We start from the raw sequence: 17,665 nt of genomic DNA, 5'->3' as shown, positions 1-17,665 counted from the left end.
GCCCATCAGGCATTGTGCTTTCTTCTTCATAGTGGAACATACAAGTCGTAATAACTTGTCTCTTACGTTAGGGGAGATGTCGTAGCATGCCCTAGATCACTGGATACTTCTCCCTCAAAATTTTACTGATGTTTTAGGCCCCTGAATTTCCTAAGTTTTATCTCACCCTCTGGAGCACATGTGCCTTATCAAGGCCTCCAATTAACTAGTCCTCCCATTGGATTAACATAATCCATCAGTAGAGTGAACTAAGTGATTTTCCATAAAATGTCTGTCTGGTCTAGACTTCTTTCAATTATAACAGAAGCAAGATCATTAACGTATAAGCCTTGGGGACAAGACCATATATGTATACTGTCATTTTTTCCATGTGAATGTGGGCTGTTCCTGATCCTTTTCTCTAATAGGGATGGAAACCATGCACCCAATGGTTGTATAGCATCTACCCATAGACATGTTAATCTGCTCTGACAAAGATGCCACATCTGGCACAGCAGCTGTAATCAGGGCTACTAGTTGGTTGAATTTTCCTTAGTCCAACTGTCATCTTGCAGGATCTGTCTAAATTTTGCAGGGGCCAGAATAGTGAATTGAATGAAGAGAGATGGTGGAGGCCACCATTCATGTCTATCTTATATGTCTGTAAAGGTAGCACCTTAGTGAGCCCCACAGAAAACTCTGAAACTGGGGTAGTACACAAAAATGAGTTAACATAGGCATGAGAATGCTATCCTTGGAAAGGCCTGCAAGGTTGCAAGGTTAGTTCTTGAGTGGCATCTGGAAATTTGGATTTGGGGAGGGCTCCCACCATCCCCTATCTGCTAAGAGTAGTTCACTGTGCCAGACTGTTTGTACAGACAATGTGGTTTATGCGGAACACCTACTTTCCTTCTGGGTGTCTGGATTTGAGAATCTGTTAGGTAAAAGGGACCTGTGTGACCAGCCCCAAATAAAACTTTGAACATTGAATCTTTAATGAGCTTCCCTGGTAGACAACATGTGTATTGTCACAGTTCAGTGCTAGAAGACTTAAATGTGTCCTGTGTGATTACACTGAGGAAGGACTCAGAAGCTACACCTGGTTTCCTCTAGACTTTTTACCATGTGCCTTTTCCCTTAGCTGATTGTGCTGCTGCTTTGTATCCTTTTGCTATAATCATTACCTTATGTACAACTATATGCTGAATTCTGTGAGTCCTTCTAGTGAATCATGAAACTTGTGCGTGCTCTTGGGGACCTCAACACAGATGTCCTTCCAAACTCGTCCTGAGTTAGGGCAAAGAAGCTATATTAGTCCGTTTTCACGCTGCTGATAAAGACATACCCAAGACTGGACAATTTACAAAAGAAAGAAGTTTAATGGACTTATAGTTCCACATGGCTGGGGAGGCCTCAGAATCATGGCAGAAGGCAAGGAGAAGCAAGTCACATCTTACATGGATGGTGGCAGGCAAAAAGAGCTTCTGCAGAGAAACTCCCAATTTTTTTTTTTTTTTTCAAACCATCGGATCTCATGAGACCCATTCACTATCACCAGAATGGCATGCGAAAGACCCGCCTCCATGATTCAGTCATCCCCCACTGGATCCCTCCCACAACACATGGGAATTATGGGAGCTACAAGATGAGATTTGGATGGGGACACTCTGTAATCTAATGCTCTCAGTAATGAAGAATTAGTGATATGTCAACCAACTTCAGAGTAAAACTGCTCTAGCACGTCCCTCTAGTTATGAAAAGATGCATTTCCCAAAGATCTGTTGTATGTCGGAGACTTACTATGGTATTAACCATAGTTAACATAATAATATATGTTAACTTACTGTGGTGCTTACTTTAGTACTAAGTACTAAGGTACTTTTGTACCTTTTGCGTTAGATTCAGTGTAAACTGGGTAAAGATGGAAAATCAGACATGAGCTGGTATAAAACCAGGCAGTCTACAAAACTATCGAGACATCTAAAACAGTACCTTTCTGTACATTGCAATCTATCTGGGTACCTACATCATACCTGACAAATTTCTCTGTCCTAGCTCCACTTCTATTGATTGTATACCCTTAACATCTCTCAGATACAGCCCCTTTCCCACTCAATCTCTAGGACCATTTCCTTGGTTTAAGCTGTTATTTCTTAACTTGATTGCTGCAAGAAACTCTTTGGTCTCCCAGTCTCCAGTCTATCTCCAGAGGAGTTTTTCTAAAATGCATATATCAATAATTACATTAATCACAAGTGATCTAAAAATCCCAATTAAAAGGCAGGGATTGTGAGACTGGATTAAAAAGCAAAGCCCAGGCTGGGCACAGTGGTTCACACCTGTAATCCCAGCACTTTGGGAGGCCGAGGTAGATGGATCACCTGAGGTCAGGAGTTCAAGACCAGCCTCACCAACATGGAGAAACACCGTCTCTACTAAAAATACAAAATTAGCCAGGTGTGGTGGTGCATGCCTGTAATCCCAGCTACTTGGGAGGCTGAGACAGGAGAATCGCTTGAACCTGGGAGGCAGAGGTTGTGGTGAGCCGAGATCACGCCATTGCACTCCAGCCTGGGCAATAAGAGCAAAACTCCATCTAAAAAAAAAAAAAGAGAAGTCCAATCATTTGCTGGATACAGACAGTTACTTTATTTTTTAATTTATTTTATTTAGTTAGTTATTTAGACAGGGTCTCGCCCTGTCCCCCAAACTGGAGTGCAGTGGCATGATCACGTCTCACTACAACCTCCACCTCCTGGGCTCAAGCGATCCTCCCACTTCAGCCTGCCGAGTATCTGGGACTACAGGTGCACACCACCATGCCTAGCTAATTTTTGTATTTTTTGTAGAGACAAGGTTTCACCATGTTGCTCAGGCTGGTCTTGAACTCCTGGGCTCAAGCAATCTGCCCACCTCGGCTTCCCAAAGTGCTGGGATTACAGGTGTGAGCCACTGCGCCTGGCCGCAGCTAGTTTACAAAGAATCCAGTAGGTTAAAGGATAGAAAAAGATATCCCTTTGATAACACTAATCAAAAGAAAGTTGGGGTAATAATAGACAAAATAGATTTCAGAGTAAAGTATATAAACAGGGAAAATGAGGGTTGTTTCATAATGATGAAAGGGTCAATTAAGAGGATATACAGTCCTAGTATTTATGCACCTAATTAGAAAGCTTAAAATTCATATGCAAAAACTTGCAGAACTGCAAGAAGAAATAGATAAATTTATACAACAGTTGTCAAAAAATATATATATGAGTATGGTCAGAGCTGAAAATAGTCCTGGAGGGAGAGGACCATGGTCTCAGAAATCTAGGGGGGCACCAAAACTAATAAGGACTGTGAAAGAATAGTGCCTCCTGCAAAGATGTCCGGGTCCTAACCCCTAGAACCTGTGAATATCACTAATGTGGTTTGGCTCAGTGTCCCCACCCAAATCTCATATTGAATCGTACTCCCATAATTCCCATGTGTTGTGGGAGAGACCTGGTGGGAGAAAATTGAACCATGGGAGCGGTTTCCCCCATACTGTTCTTATGGTGGTGAATAAGTCTCAAAGGCGGTGATGGTTTGATAAAGGGAAACCCGTTTCGATTGGCTCTCATTCTCTCTCTTTGCTTGCCACCATCCACTTAAGATGTGACTTTCTCCTCCTTGCATTCTGCCATGATTGTGAGGCCTCCCCTGCCACGTGGAACTGCGAGTCCAATTAAACCACTTTCTTTGGTAAATTGCCCAGTCTCAGGTATGTCTTTATCAGCAATGTGAAAATGGACTAATGCAATCACGTTTCTTACATGGTAAAAGAGAGTTTGCAGATTTGATTAAATTAAGGATCTAAAATATGGAGAGATTATCCTGGATTCTCCACGTGACTCCTTACAAGAGACAGGCAGGAGAATCAGAGCCCAAGGAGATGTGACTATGGAAGCAAAGGTTGTGGTAGGTGACTATGGAAGCAAAGGTTGTGGTAATGAGCAGCCATGAGCTAAGGAATGTGAGCAGGCTCTAGAAGCTGGAAAAGGGAAGGAGATTAATTCTCCCAGAGAGCATCCAGAGGGAATGCAGCCCTGCTGTCCCATTTTAGATTTTGGACCTCCAGAACAACTGTAAGATAATTTGTGTTGTGTTTTACTCCACTAAGTTTGTGGTAATCTCTTACAATGGCAATAGGGAACTAATACTAGGCTAAGACAGGATCAGAGAACCAAGCCAAGAAGTGGGAGCAACTGCAAAGTTAGTCAAATGTAACAAGAGGCAAAGAGAGAATCTAAAGGAAAGATTGGTTCTGGCTTGTTATGATGAGCCAGATAGGGCATGGCACATGAGTAGACAGCCCCAGTTTGGGAGACAGCATTAAAAAATATCCTGAAACGCTCAAAAGTTTCATATTCCTCTAGCAAGGGACTCTGGACGTGCATATACAGTGCCCCAAAACAGGAAATTACGTACATGACCCAGATTGTAAGATTCGAGATTCTCAAAAACAGATAAAGGTGAGCTGAACTAGGAAGCCCTGTGTTTCACAGCCTCAGTATCGTTAAAAAAAAAAAAAAAAAAAAAAAAAGGAACATAAGAATGTCATTGGAGTGGGCCAGGGAAACCTGGCTTGTGCCTGAGAAGATAAATTCTACTTGTAGAGGGCCTGATTCTCTGGCCAAAAGAAAAAATATTCTATCCCTAAGAAGATGAGAGGTATAATTGGCTCTTCCACTGGACTAATGGGGAGAGAGAAGCCAAGTTTCTAAAACCTAAAGGCAAGCCTGGGTAGGGCCTGAGCCATTGATGCCACTTGTTGACTACTCTCTTCATAGGTCTCATGATTTTACTTTCACATTGCTGCCTCAACCTTCATTTAATATTTTAACAACTGTCACAGCTCCCTTTGGAGAACATGCTCAGGATAAACAACTGTCCGCCTGCTGCCACATCCCTCACCTTCCTGCTAGCTGTGCTTCTGATCATAGAATTGTGCCTGATGCAGAGCAGGAGCTGACAGAGATTGAAATGAAAGAACAAAATGTTAGATTAGGACCAGGAAACCCAGAGCAGAAGACCTACAATTTGTAATCTAAGAACCACATGAGGGTCCATGATGAGCCCTAGTCACAGCAGTTGAGGAAGAAATGCTGAGAACCGAGTGCATTCAACATTTCCACACATACTCTTCAGGAGCTAGGAACTGTAGGCCAGGAAATACACTAGGCATTGGAGAAACAACATAGATTCACTTCCTGTCTTCAAGGAGATTACACACTAGTATGAAGTTCCAAAAACCATAATCCAAGGATACCAGGGAGCACAGCCTCGTATCTCAAGACAATGGGTTCTTGAATTCAGCCTAATGCCTTTGTCTTCATTGTGCACTACTTTATTGGACAACACACATGGCTCAATAGATTTATACCACAGCATCTTGCAGTTTAAGTGTTTGGGTCTATCATTTGATATCGGTCTTCTCAGATACATAAAGAAGTTTACAGACTAACATATTTAATGTAATAACCCATCACATACACTGCTTTTGAAGCCCCATACACTAGTGTGAGGGAACAAACAGGAATAAGCTGAAGACATTCACAACCTACAGGGACGTACGAGTATATAACACAAATACAGATAAGTGGTCAATATAGCAGGGTCTGTGGCAATTAAAGGTACTGAAACTATGAAATTAATGGAGCTTCAAAAGTACAAAATAGAACATAAGTTTGTCAGTGCAGGCACTTTGAAAGTTCTGTCCCAGGACCTGGATTCTGTAGGCACCTTCCTGGGAGGTGAGAGTAGGAGACCAAACCAGCTGGGGAGAATCAAGCAGACTTGGGTTCAAGTCCCCAGTCTCCCACTTCATTATATATGGGAAGTGGGTCAACTTGCTGAATTTGAGCACTTTACAAAGTAAACAATAGCATCTTACCCATTATTGGTGAGAATTTAATTGTGTGTAAAATATAGACCATACAATGAGCCATCCATATATTGTTTTTCTTTCTTCTTTAAATCCCATCCCATCCCAGAAACACAGGAAAAAGAAACAAGAACAGGAAGAAGAACAAAAACCAAGAGGAGAGAAATGCATTTCTTAGGGAATGGCAAGTGGACAGGCAACAGTGGTCGGGTAGACCATTTGTGCCTTAAATAATCTTCCCTCTCTTCTGGCAGCTCAGAGGCCGGCAAGGAACATTGTATCACTGAAAGGGAAAATTTTAATCACCTTCCTCTTCATCCTCTCACTCCAATACTGACAAGCCATTTAATCTATCTTAGATATGTTTCATTCATTCACCCATTCATTCAACTTTATAAAACATCTTGACAGTATTACTTAGAATGTGCACAGATCAGTGTACAAATTAAGGCACTTGGAGCAGAATGTAGGTCAACTACATCACAAAGCACACCATTTAGCTCAGTCAATTTTTTTTCTGAGCAAGACTTCCTTAGTAAATGAAATCATGTGTTGATTTATATTCTGGAACAAGAGCTTTTTCTCATTCTGAACCAGTCAGAAAGAGTTCACAGGCTAGCTACAGTCTCAGAGTATCAAGTTACTTGCTAAACAGATAATCCTTGAACTCACCTGAGCTCCATGGTTTGTGGTTAGTTAACAGCAGAGGAGTTCCTGACAGATGTGTGTCCAATAATAAACTTCTCAAATCCTTGTGTACAGCTTGTGCAGTTGAAAGGTAATATCACATCTGAATTTGCAGATTTGCCCCCTTGTGCTCTGTAAAACAGAAGAATTTTATTAAATAAAGAGTGAAGTGTATGTGCTGTGCAGGATGCTAACCACAGATACTAGTGATTAGTACCTTGTGGAGACAAGCATTCAGCTACAGACTTGCCAGTAAAATGTACTCAACATAAAATTTCAATAAAAATGAAGGATACTGGTGCTTGTTAAACAGGCAGATTTTATAACAGTATAAAATGTTGCCAGGCTACACAGCTGAAATAAATTACCTTTGAAATCCTGAGGATGTAAAAAAATTATTGGTTGTCACTCTTATTATAACACTTGTAGATGGGTCTTAAGAGTAGAGAATGTCTTGGGCCGGGCGCGGTGGCTCAAGCCTGTAATCCCAGCACTTTGGGAGGCCGAGGTGGGTGGATCACGGGGTCAGGAGATCGAGACCATCCTGGCTAACATGGTGAAACCCTGTCTCTACTAAAAATACAAAAAACTAGCCGGGCGCGGTGGCGGGCGCCTGTAGTCCCAGCTACTCGGAGGCTGAGGCGGGAGAATGGCGTGAACCCGGGAGGCGGAGCTTGCAGTGAGCCAAGATCGCGCCACTGCACTCCAGCCTGGGTGACAGAGTGAGACTCCGTCTCAAAAAAAAAAAAAAAAAAAAAAAAGAGTAGAGAATGTCTTGATTATTGAGATGTACAATTCAAGTTTCTATGGCCATCACCATTATCTGGACATATTTTGTTGAAAATCACATGGGAAAATGGTGTAACTAGAAACAAGTCGTGGCTATCCAAAGGATCAAACGTTTGTCACCAGGGCACCATAAAGACTGGTAAATTTTAGGAGGAAATGCAAATGTATTCTATATATTAAAACTAAAAACCACTTTAGTAAGTTATTTTTAAATGTACCTGAGAGCAAAGGGGCTCTGTATGTGCCACATGAGGGCTACGTGAGGATTGTTCATGAAAGCATAAAGTGGAAGGCAACCCAAATATCCATCAAGCAGTAAATGGATAAATAAAACTGTGGCGTGCCCATGGAATGAAACAATAAGCACCAATTCAAAAAGACATCAATCCATATTATCGCCATGGGAAGACAAGACCTTAACGTGGATAAAAGCAGTATAAAGCGCAACACAAAATAGTATCTCATTTATATAAAATGTTTTGAAACCCACCTACGAAATGATTTATAAATGTACAGGGGTGTGTGTGTGTGTGTGTCTGTAAGTATATAGAAAAAGAAAAAAAAGATATATGCAAACTGTTAAAGGTGGTTACTTCTAGAGAGGGGGTTATATACTTCCTGGGAACAGAGAGAGAGAGTGCACAGGAAAGAAAGAGAGAAGAAGGGAGGGAGAAAAGGAGAACAAAAAAAGGAAGGAAGGGAGGAAAAGAAAGTTATAATAATAGCATTCTACCAATTTAAATCAAAACCAGCCAGGCACAGTGGCTCATGCCTGTAATCCTAGCACTTTGGGAGGCTGAGGCAGGCGGATCACTTGAGGTCAGGAGTTCAAGACCAGCCTGGCCAACGTGGCAAGACCTTGTCTCTACTAAAAATACAAACATTAGCTGGGCATGGTGGCAGGCACCTGTAATCCCAGCTACTCGGGAGGCTGAGGCAGGAGAATCGCTTGAGCCCAGAGGGGCGGAGGTTTCAGTGAGCCAAGATTACACCACTGCACTCCAGCCTGGGCAACAGAAATAGAGCAAGACTCCGTCTCAAAAAAAAAAAAAATCAAAACCATTTCATCTCTGAAAAGTGAGGCATTACTTGTTATCCTTACCTTCATCATCCCCCTGGGACATTGGCTAAAGTTGGATCTAAGTCTTGAATTACTAGTATTTCCTGTGACACCTACATATTTCAAAGAAATCTCCCAAACCCCTGCCAGCCCATCTATTTGAGATTTAAATAAACCACTGTCTGGGTAGGTGTGTTTTTAAGATTTTAATTAGCTTGCCTGTGACTGGTCACCAGCAGAACCCTACAAATGACCACCTACAAATGAGAACCTCAATCTTTCAGCTTTCCAGCCGACCCAATACCTCAGAAAACTGAAGAATATGACTTCAGAGTACTGATATCTGAGAAGTATTACACGCTCTCATAGAGCTGATCACAATTTTCATAAATCCTCATATTTCTGCCTGTGTTTTGTTTCAGATATCCATGTTCAAGAGAAATGTTTGTTTAAGGCAAAAAATTATTTCTCAGTAATTATCATAGCTAACATAAGGTGCCAATCTCTATTCAAAGCACTTAAACTTTATTAACTCATTTAACTTCACAACAACCCAATAAGGTAGGTATTATTATTATTATTCTCATTTTACAGATGTGGAAATTAAACAGAGAAAAGCTAGGTAATTTGCCCAAGGTTTCACAGCTGGTATAATGATGTCTTCATATCATAATATGAAGTCATGTTGTTGTCGGTTCTGATCTACAATGCAAGACCCAGAGACTTTTGTTTTGTCTCGTCTTTTTTTATTTATTCTGGGAGACCCAGAGACTTTGCTTCACTCATTGTTGAATTGTTGCTGAACATTCACAACGTCTTAAAGGCCAGACTTCAGTCACTCCATTTGGAAGCTCCAGTTGGGGCATTTAGAGGCTGAAGGATAAAATGTGAACTCATCTTGTGTCTGAAGCTGAGGAAAGCCCACAGTTACTCATTACCACAATCTGGATCTGTCTGATGCTACGGCCAAGCATAAACAGGGCAGATGCACACTCAGGATGAAGTCACCTTACCACATACACAGGCAAAACATGCAAATATCCACGGGTTTCACCAGCACAGGAGTCTGTCTAGTCTCCTGGTTTCTCTCAGCTCTCAGAAAGAATGCATGGAATGATGAAAGATTGGTCCTGATCTCTGCTAATGCTTTACTCAACCACTGGAACTGACACCATTTTTTACTCTATGTCTACATCTCTAGCCTATAATCAAATCAAAAGCATAAAAATTAATAGCTCTTCTTTCTACGTTTTAATAGTAGGCTTAAGAATGTTCATTCTCTATGTGATTTGCTACTATAGTATATTAGTAATATTTCAGAACAAGTTTTAGCAGACCACTTGTGGCATACTGTGTATGGCTTCAGGTACAGCTGGATCTAGGAGTTCAAATGATGTTATCAGAATCTGGAGTCTCTCCACTCTGCTCTATCAAGCAGCGTCTCCCTTCACAACTTCAAGTCCAGAGACAAAATGTGTGCCTCCTTTCCAGTCATTCATATAACAGCCCCAGGACTAGTTTGGACTGGGTCTGACTGAAATGGCTTGAATCAAATACTCAACCCTAAACAAATATCTGTGGCTTAGGAATGCTATGCTATGATTGGCAGGCATAGATTACAGCCGAGTCCTGGAACCAAGAGAGAGTAGAGAAATGATGGTTTTCCAGAGGGAAATCAGAGTTAAGTCATTAGAAGAACTGGATATGTACTGGGCTGGGCAAGCCAAAATAATGGCAGTGGGGCAGAGAGAAGAGAGTGGGCTGGCTCTGTAGTGGTGGAGCATAGCGGCAGCGTGAAGATTTTTTGTTAGTAAATTGTTTCGTGTACATTTGTTTACCAGAACAAGGGGAACAGCATAGAAGTATTCTATCCTTGTTCTGACCATGATAGACAATATAGGCACTATGGGACACCCCCAATAAATTACACTCTTAGAAGCTGACTCTTCTTAGCAGTGTCCCATCCACTCCCTCACTGTGGACTATTGCTCTTCCCAAAAGCCATGAGGTAGGTCCATGTGCTTTTGACATTTCTCGGAGAGAATAAAACAAACATTTATATAGGGTGATTTCTTAAAAACTTTTTATAATGGAAAGTTCCAAACAAAAGTAGAGAGTATAATATACTGTAATGCATCCATCAACCAGCTTCAACAGTTATTAAACATGGACAGTCTTGTTTTATCCATATCCTCACTCTCTCCCGTCCTCTGATTATTTTGAAGCACGTCCCAAACAACATATAATCTGTAGCTATTTCAGCATATATCTCTAAAAGATAAGGACTCTATTTTTTAATTTTTTTTGTTTCTTAGAGACAGAGTCTCACTCCGTCACCCAGGCTGGAGTGCAGTGGCGCAATCTCAGCTCACTACAACCTCCACCTCCCAGGTTCAAGTGATTCTCATGCTTCAGCCTCCTGATTAGCTGGGACTACAGGAGTGCACCACCATGCCCAGATAATTTTTGTATTTTTTGGTAGGGACAGGGTTTCACCATGTTGGCCAGGCTGGTCTTGAACTCCTGGCTTCAAGTGATAGCCCTCGCCACCTCAACCTCCCAAAGTGCTAGGATTACAGGTGTGAGTCACCATATCTGGCCTAGGACTCTATTTTTTTTTAGACAAACATATATATCACTATTTCACCTAAAAACATTTAACAATAATCTCCCTCCAAACATTGTAATGGGTTGATATGTCTCTAAAGTCTCTTTTAATCTGTACGTTCCCACTCCATTATTTATTTTACCTTGAAAACAAAATTAACCAAGTGTTTTGTCCTACAGGACCTGGGTGAATTTTAAGGATGCTATCACAGAGCTCTCACTGCAATAGGACGACAGCCAGAATCTCAAGAGCACACCTAGTATAGAAATTAAAATCAAGAATTCTGGAGCCAAATTGCCTGGGTTCATAGCATGGCTCTGCCATTTGTTAGCCACAGGACAATCTCTCTGTGTCTCAGTTTTCTCATCTCTAAAGTGGGGATGACAATAGTAACTACCTCATTGGGTTGTTTTAAGAATTAAATAACTTGGCTGGGCGCGGTAGCTCACGCCTATAATCCCAGCACTTCGGGAGGCCGAGGCGTGCGGATCACAAGGCCAGAAGATTGAGTCCATCCTGGCTAACTTAGTGAAACCCCGTCTCTACTAAAAATACAAAAAATTAGCCAGGCATGGTGGCGGGCGCCTGTAGTCCCAGCTACTTGGGAGGCTGAGGCAGGAGAATGGCGTGAACCCGGGAGGTGGCGCTTGCAGTGAGCTGAGATCGTGCCACTGCACTTCAGCCTGGGCGACAGAGCGAGACTCCGTCTCAAAAAAAAAAAAAAAAGAATTAAATGACTTAATGTATGTTCAATTCTTACAACAGTGATGCTTAGAATATAGTAAATGATAACATAGATGAGGAAATTGAGAGGCAGAGAAGCTGACTGGTCCCAGATCTCACAGCTAAACAATGGCAGGGCAGAGAGCAGAGCACGGATTCACCCCACTGGTTTAATACTCTGTTTCAAACCATCAGTGAATGTGGGCTGTCATTACTCTGCCCCTCACCAGGATGTTACTGCCATTCTGTTGCTAAATCACTGGGATGAGGTTAGGAACCTTCTGCAGGCCTCAGGCTCCTGTTATGCAAACTGAGGGAACTGGAGGTGTGGTTAAGGTGCCTGAACCCCCTTTTAGGAGGAATCCCAGCAGAAGACGCCCAAGCAAGCCTTGCAGGAAGTTATCCAGGCCACCTTCAAATCAGCGCCAACTGCAGAACCTTTAGATCCCCCAAAAGAGCACCTGTCCCTTTGTAGTGCTTCTGACAGAGAACCCCGAGCAGCGCTAGGCCTCCCTCAACCTGACTCAGGGGTGCCTACCACTCCCCATCGTCCTTGACACACATAATCCTGACTGAGGCAGCCTGAAGAGCAGCTTCCCCGGATTACTCACCGTGGCCCTGTGAGAAGAATGCCTCTCCCAGGCAGCATCTGCAGTTGTGACCACAGATGGGAGACTAGCCTAATCGGACTTACCAGCAGCTCACCTTGGCTTCCTCAAGGCCCAGTAAGAGGACAGGGCCTTTCTCTGAGCAGAACCTGAGTGATAAAAGTAGCAGGTAAAGCTGATCCAGCCTCAGGCAGACCTCCAGTGGGCCCTCGAGGATGTGAGCGGCAGCTCTGCGGGCCCACCCTGTAGCCACATGTGGACAGCTAGAACAGCCTAGCCTTTCTGACATTGCTGGCCCAAGAGGTTTCATCTTTGGGTTTTTTTTCCTTCTCAGGCTGCTAGCTTCCATCTCAGTTAATACAGAAGGATGGTTGCCATTGTCTCCATTTAAGCATCTGAAATAAATTACTTAGCAAAAACCATTTTCACTGTATCCAAACCCAGTGTCTTCAGTTTGAGCTCCCTGAAATTCCAAACACATATTCAAATCACCAGGAAAGAAGGAAAGAGAGACTGAGAAGAGGGGGACTGAAGCAGGGAAGTCACTGTGAGATTCTCCCCAAAATCCTGAAGTTCAGCCTCTGGATGAAGGACATTCCATGCTGAGACAGAGGGGTTGCTCTCTTCACCAGCATCTTTCTGAAGTGTCTGTGTTAGAGGCAGTTCAGTGCTCACACACCAACCTGAAATTCTTAGTCCTCCCACACATCTCCAGTCAAGGAGCACTGGCCATGCCCCTTCATTGTCCATAAACACCCAAGCTCTCATTTAGAAGCAATTGACTTATCAAATCTTTTCCTATGTATTTGTTCACTAAACCTGTCAAGCAACACATTTAAGCATGACAGAGAAAGAATATGGGCATGTGTTAGGATTCCCTAGAGAAGCAGAACCAATAGGATGAGTATATAGAGAGGAGAGGTTTAGTTTAAGGAAGTGCCTCATGCAGTTATGGAGGCTAGCAAGTCCAAAATCTGCAGGCCTACCCTGCAGAAGGTAGGCTGAAGACTCAGTGAAGAGCCTATACTACAGTTCCAGTGCAAAAGCTGTCTGCTGCACAATTCCCTTACTCAGGGAAGCTCAGTCTTTTATTCCATTCCAGCCTTCAGTTGATCAGATGAGGCCCATCCACATTAAAGAGGGCCATCTGTTTACTCAAAGCCCACTGATTTCAATATAAACCTCATCCCAAAACACCCTCCCAGAAACATCCAGAATAATGTTTGACCAACTATCTGGGTACTAAAGCCCAGCCAAGTTGGCACATCAAATTATTGCAGGGTGTGAGCAGGAGAAAAAAGAAGAGATGAGGTTGCCCTGAGCCCAAATCCAGAAAGCAGGGCACAACAGAGATCTAACGAGCCCTGGGGAAAGCCAGCTCCTGCCCCCGAGTCCTTCCCTGATGCAGACTTGCTGGACAACCAGGTGCGTGAACACGCAGGTACAGGCGCAGACCCTTCTTCCTTCCCTCCTCCTCCATACCTTTCACAACCATTTGCTGAGTGTCACTGTGCCAAACCCTGAGGCTAAAACTAATCAAGACTTGGTTCTTCTGTACACTTAAAAGTGGTTAAAATGGTCCATTTTATGTTATGTATATTTTACTACAACTTAAAATAAATTTGAAAAAAAAATTAAAAGACTGTTCTTGCCATCAAGGGTCCCAACGTCCAGAGAGGGAGGACATGCACAAAACACAATTTCAGTCTAAGTTCTCACTAACAGCATTGATAGGTTCTTGAAAACTGTGACTTTAAACGAAATGACTATAAGGAAACCAACTTTACCATAAGCTAATGGATAGAAACAGGAGTTAAGATTCTATCGCTTATTTCTAGTCATAAAAATACCATCAAACCTTACTACATAAAGCAGTAAACATCAAAGCCAAAACACTTCTAATATTAAACATTGAAATAAGTGTGAGCTCTACATACACTTAAGAAAGATTAATTTAAATGAGTAAGTTATTTATTCACCCAATGATTCCAGTTCAGGATTGCAGGTGGCCACAGCCTGTCCTGACAGCTCAGGGTTCAAGGTGGGAACCAGCCCTGGCCAGGACACCATCCTATTACAGGGCACACTCATTTACACAGCGAGACTCACTCACACTGGGACCAAGTGGACGTGCCGGGTCACCTAACCTGCACAGCTATGGAAAGTGGGAGGAAACCAGAACACTCAGAGAAGACCCATGCAGACCTGGGGAGAACACTCAGACCACACACACACAGCGGCCAGAGCCAGAAATCAACTTTCTTTCCCCCTCATCAGCTTTATAACAAAACCTCGTCATTCAAGGGCCTGCTATATAGGAGGTCACAGGTGGTAAAACAGGGCAAGCCAGAGAATGCAGAGCCCATGTGGGTCAACAGAAACTATGTCTTACTCAGCGACTCATCTGCTCACCTCGTCCTTTCTCCCCCAGCAAAGCTGCTCTGGACACAAGGCTCCTGGCACACTGCCAACCAGGCCTTCGTGCCCAGATGTGGAAATCTCACCTCTCCAGTGTTGACATTCCACAGCACTCACCCCTTATCCATCCTTCCACAGATGCGTTTTTTTGTTTGTTTGTTTGTTTTGAGGTAGGGTCTCACTCTGTCACCCAGGCTGGAGTGTGGTGGCACGATCATGGCTCACTGTAGACTCCACCTCCACAGGCTCAATCGATCCTCCCACCTCAGCCTCCCAAGTAGCTGAGACTACAGGTGCCACCACACCTGGCTAATTTGTGTGTTTTTTTTTTTTTTTTAGAGATGGGGTTTCATCATGTGGCTCAAGCTGGTCTCAAACTCCTGGGCTCAAGCCCTCTGCCCTCCTGGGCCTCCCAAAGTGCAGGAATTACAGGCGTGAACCACTGTGCCCAGCCCTTCTCCATACACTCTTTCAATAACTTGTTGTAAAATTTCTTAGTATTTACTCACTAAAGTGCCTGAATATCTTCCAAAACAAGACATTTTTATTCTCCCAATTTTTTATTTATTAAAAAAAAATAGGGCTGGGCGCCGTGGCTCACACCTGTAGTCCCAACACTTTGGGAGGCTGAGGTGGGTGGATCACCTCAGGTCAGGAGTTTGAAACCAGCCGGGCAACATGGTGAAACCCTGTCTCTACTAAAAATACAAAAAAAAAAGCCAGGTGTGGTGGCACATGCCTTTAATCCCAGCTACTTGGGAGGCTGAGGCACGAGAATCGCTTGAACCCGGGAGGCAGAGGTGCTGTGAGCCCAGATCACGCCATTGCACTCCAGCCTGGGCGACAGAGTGAAACTCTGTCTCGAAAATATAAATAAATAATAACTATTTTTAAATTCAACCATAATCTCATCATCTGAACACACTTAACTCCAGCGGTCAAATGCTCAGACCAAAAGCCATGGTATTATCTATGACTCCCCCGTGTCTCTCACACCCTCTTCCAGTTCATCAGGAAATCCTGTCAATTCTACCTTCAAAATATGCCCTGAATCTCCCCGTTTCTCACACCTCCACCACTACCACCCCAATATGAGTCATATTATCTCCCCGCAAAACTACTGCAGCAGTCTGCTGTAGCTGGACCATCCCGCCCCCTGCCATCTCTACACAGTGACCAGAGTTGTCCTTTTTAAATGTAAGATCATGTTACACCTCTCTGAAAAACCCTCCAGTGGCTCCCACTTCACTCAGAATAATGATCTCCCCTCCCATGAATCCTTGACCTCTGCTGTGCCTGTCCCCCGACTCACTCAGCCTCAGCGACAACAGTCTCCCTGCTGTCCTGCGTTATATTCCAAGCCTACTTTGGTCTCAGGACCTTGCCATTGGCTGTACTCTCTGCCTGATACATTCTTCCTCTAGATATGCACATGGATAATTTACCCACCTCCCTCAAGTCCTTGTTGGAATACCTTTTTTTCCTTCTTTTTTTCTTTTTTTTTTTTTTTGAGACAGGGTCTCACTCTGTCACCCTGGCTGATGTGCAGTGGTGCAGTCGGCTCACTGCAGCCTCAACCTCCCAGGCTCAAGAGATCCTCACACCTCAGCCTCCCAAGTGGCTGGAACTACAGGTATGGGCTGCCACACCTGGATAATTTTTGTATTTTCTGTAAAGATAGGGTTTTCCCATGTTGCCCAGACCAATCTCGAACTCCTAATTCCTGGAATCAAATGATCTGCCCACCTCAGCCACCCAAAGTGCTGGGACTATAGGCATGAGCCACGGTGCCCACCAGAATATCATCTTCTAATTAAAATTCCAACTGTTCCACATTCCTTACACTGATCATCTTTTTTTTTAATAGCACGTATTTTGGAATATTCTAACATATTAACTGATTTACTCATGTGTTGTATTTATCGTTTATTCTGTCTCTACCACACTAGAATGTTAACTCCACTGGAACAGGTATTTTTACCTATATCCCAAGCCCATGGAATAGTGTCTGGCAGATAGTGGGCACCCAATAAATAGTTGTTGAATGAACTAAGTGATGAGACAGCAAAGTTCAACTCCCAAAGCTACGCTCCCAGGTGCCAGGGGCCCTGCTTCTCTGGGCTCCAAACCTGTGGTGGAGAACATCAGGAACTTCCCCCTAAGAAGTTCAACAAAGCCTTCTTAGATTAGTATTCCTTCTGTGACAACATGTCTCACCACATATATTGGAAACTTTTTTCAAGGTGACTTAGATACAGATACTGAACAGACTGAAACCAGTGAATAATTCCATCTTGGTTGACAATTGGTTAGGACAAGTTCACATGCCCAGATGTCACTGAACCACAAGATCCTAGTCACTGACAACTATTTCCTAACATTCTCCCCACAAGGAAGCATTACAGTATAAGTATTGTTTATAGCAATCCCAGGCTTTGGGTCATAAAAAGTTGTTCTCTTTTCTTTTTCACAGGAACATTGATTGTCCTATACCTGTTATCCGGCTTTCTAAGTAACACACACATACTGGGATTGATTGGGTGGGAAGGCCACTTGACGCTATAGGTGCACTAGGCACAGATGGAGGTAGCTACTCGGCTGACATCCCTAGTGGCCCAGTCTCTGCTATCCCCGGACTTCCTCTAGTAATGGACCCTTCCCACCCTCCCTAGCCATAAGACCTATGCTTGGCCAACCAGAGGTCTTCCCTGGGACTTTCCTAAGTGGTGTTGGCAGGAAAGAGCCTCCTTCCACATAGGTTGTTAAGAAGAAGGATATAAAACAGAAGAGCCCATTAAAATAAGAAATCCACTAATGAATTAGTGAGTAAATGAATGAATGAAGGAATGAATGTTTAAAACAAAGTGAATACAGTCATGAATTGC

The 17,665-nt window shown here is 43.2% G+C and overlaps 1 protein-coding gene and 1 long non-coding RNA gene across 2 annotated transcripts in view; one reads left to right on the top strand and one right to left on the bottom strand.

The window, feature by feature from the left end:
- THAP6 (THAP domain containing 6) overlaps nucleotides 1–12,784 on the top strand; it is a 28,645-nt gene extending 15,861 nt beyond the window's left edge. The window contains exon 6 of the transcript XR_013417169.1: nucleotides 11,211–12,784. The gene's annotated coding sequence lies outside the window, so the exon portion shown is untranslated. The remainder of the gene's footprint in view (nucleotides 1–11,210) is intronic.
- The window catches only part of LOC144341154 (uncharacterized), a 23,360-nt gene continuing 7,174 nt past the window's right edge, over nucleotides 1,480–17,665 (bottom strand). Inside the window, exons 3-4 of the long non-coding RNA XR_013417894.1 lie at nucleotides 6,560–6,706; nucleotides 1,480–2,575 (exon numbers count right to left, since the gene is read on the bottom strand). This is a non-coding gene — a long non-coding RNA (uncharacterized LOC144341154). The remainder of the gene's footprint in view (nucleotides 2,576–6,559; nucleotides 6,707–17,665) is intronic.

The sequence above is a fragment of the Macaca mulatta genome, chromosome 5 (genome assembly GCF_049350105.2).
Source record: "Macaca mulatta isolate MMU2019108-1 chromosome 5, T2T-MMU8v2.0, whole genome shotgun sequence".
NCBI classification, from domain to species: domain Eukaryota; kingdom Metazoa; phylum Chordata; class Mammalia; order Primates; family Cercopithecidae; genus Macaca; species Macaca mulatta.
The sequence above is the reverse complement of the archived record's forward strand: the minus strand, read 5'-3'. Positions and strand labels throughout refer to the sequence as shown.